General features: G+C 35.3%; 1 protein-coding gene across 1 annotated transcript in view; it reads left to right on the forward strand.

Annotated features, from left to right (window-relative positions):
- The window catches only part of LOC107668891 (serine/threonine-protein kinase LATS2-like), a 17,329-nt gene that overhangs the window by 4,378 nt on the left and 10,513 nt on the right, over positions 1–2,438 (forward strand).

A 2,438-nucleotide genomic window follows, 5' to 3' on the forward strand; every position in this document is an offset into this window, starting at 1 on the left:
TATATATATATATATATACACACACACGTATACATACATGCATACATACACACATACATAAATACATACATACACAAATGCAATTGTATAAACTGTTTTTTTTTTTTAGCTCTATAACCTTAAATATCAAATATTGAGCTTTGAACATTGTACAGTAGACATCCAGTGCAGTGCATATCCTGTCTTTGCCAAGTCTGAAATCATTACATAATATTGAATGTAATGTTGAAATGGCAGTTTTCACAACTTATTTGTTTTTTTTAGTTGTTTTCTTGAAGAGCTCAGTGGAACATCTCTGCCCCAAAGGAAGTGGCAGAAGCCAAGTCAGCCCTTCCTTACCTTTAACAATCAAAATACAAACATTTATACAGAATTGTGTTTCAGTTGTACTTGCCAAAATTAGTGTTAGATGATAATAGTCCAGTTAATATATAACTATATGCTAGAACATTATACTGTAGTATTTTGTAACTGATTGTTTCGATGTATCTGTGTTGCTGTGCAATAGAGGTTGTTGTGCAATCACTATTTAGTTAAATGTGTTACATGTGTTCTGGTCCTTGTATTGAAATCTAGTGGCTGAATATTAAAGGGATAGTTCACCCAAAAACTCTGTTATCATTTACTCACCCTCATGCCGTTTCAAACCTGTATGACTTTCCTTCTTTTGTGGAACACAAAAGAAGATACTTTGAAGAATGCTGATAATTGAACAGTTTTGGTGACCATTGACTAAGTATGGACAATAAAAAAAGGAAAAACTGAGATATTTCATCGTTTATGTTCACAGAACAGTGTTGTTATTGTTATTATACTAAATTAAAACCTTAACCTTGAAATTAAGCTGAAATAAAATTAGAACTTATTATTGAATTAGATTTAAAGTAGATAAATAGATCAATTTGAAATGTTGCCTTAGCAACTAACTGATAGAAGTTTAAGTACTAAAATTAAGTTTAAAAATATAGAAATATGAAGGTATATAGAAATATTTTAAAAAAACTAAATAATAAAAATGACAAAAGCACATATTCACTAAAACGGGAACTAAAATTAACAATTTAAATTTTTTATAAATACTCTAATAGTATATAAATAATATTAAACAACCTCCCACTGAAAAAAGAAAGCCATACAGGTTTGAAATGACATAAGGGGGAGTAAATGATGACAGAATTTAAATTTTTTGATAATAGCCTGTTCATTCATTTGTGTCAAACATGCAGGAGACCAAAGGTCCTATAGTTTGTTTCAGTCTCTCTAATGCAGACCCATTGTCAGATCATTTATGAATATGTGTTGGAGCTTTGCTACTAATGTTCGGATACAGCTCTGAGAGCAGCCCTGTGATTGCATTAGGCATGTGAGGAATGCTGTGCTCAAGCCCATGCACAACACCACCGAGAAATCCACTACGGCCCAGTGGAATTACGAGGCCTAGCTGAAGGGAGCCAAGCTGCCTTTATGACATGGCTAAATAGAGACTGGAATGGGGCTTTTTTAGGTCTCTGGAAGCTGAAACATGCTATCAGATGAAGAATAGTATGGAGTCAGACTTGATTTGGATCATGTTGTCTGGATACATTCCTGACTGGCTTATCTTTTGCTGTTGGTCCTGATGCTGGCTGATTATGATATGTATGAATGATCATCTTATGTACTAGTGTGAGTTTATGTAGTAACAATTCATTCATATTATCATTAGAGTAACATTTTTGGGTTACAACCCTCCATTTGAGAACAGCTGCTTTAAACTTAATTTATTTTTTGCCCTAAAGAGGAAAAAAATGATTAAAAAAAAATGTCAGAACTGAAAGCATAATATTTCACAGGCATATGTGAATTTCACAATCATAGGTTGATTTGTCTTTTTCCTGCATTCATGGGACAGCATGTACGAAAGCAGTACACACGGAGGAAATGCTCAGTTCATTCGTAGATGGGTGGTACAGTTTCCCCAGTAGAAATACAGTAAGCAGGGATGTCCCTTTTCTGGTCTTTTGAAACTGGTTAAAGGTTTTTATTGAGTCTGACTTCATGTCTCCTCGTTTTCAGATTTAGCTTGGCCAAAAGTTTATTGAGTTTGAATCTTGTTCCTGTGTCGTGCACCACATGCACCTAGACCTCCCATAACATGCCGAAATGGGCATACATTTCGGCATGTGTTTATTAGTAGTAATTTAGTCATTATTGTGAAATGACTCCGTTGTGGTGTGTGACTCGGTATTTTTAGTTCATCGTCGTCTTCTGACTGGGGCCTGTGTTCCTCCCTGACCCTCCGTACATTCCAGGAAGGTAAATGGCCGCCTCTGGTCCTTCCCTGAGCTGCTTTATTTTGGTCGCTATAGTTGGATTTCGCCTCACAAATTACACAGCAATGCGGCTGACGGTTACATAACCACCTCTGAAGGAGGAAATGTTTTAGTTGGGGAATGAAA

The sequence above is a fragment of the Sinocyclocheilus anshuiensis genome, unplaced genomic scaffold (assembly GCF_001515605.1).
Source record: "Sinocyclocheilus anshuiensis isolate Anshui unplaced genomic scaffold, SAMN03320099.WGS_v1.1 scaffold136, whole genome shotgun sequence".
Classification (NCBI taxonomy): domain Eukaryota; kingdom Metazoa; phylum Chordata; class Actinopteri; order Cypriniformes; family Cyprinidae; genus Sinocyclocheilus; species Sinocyclocheilus anshuiensis.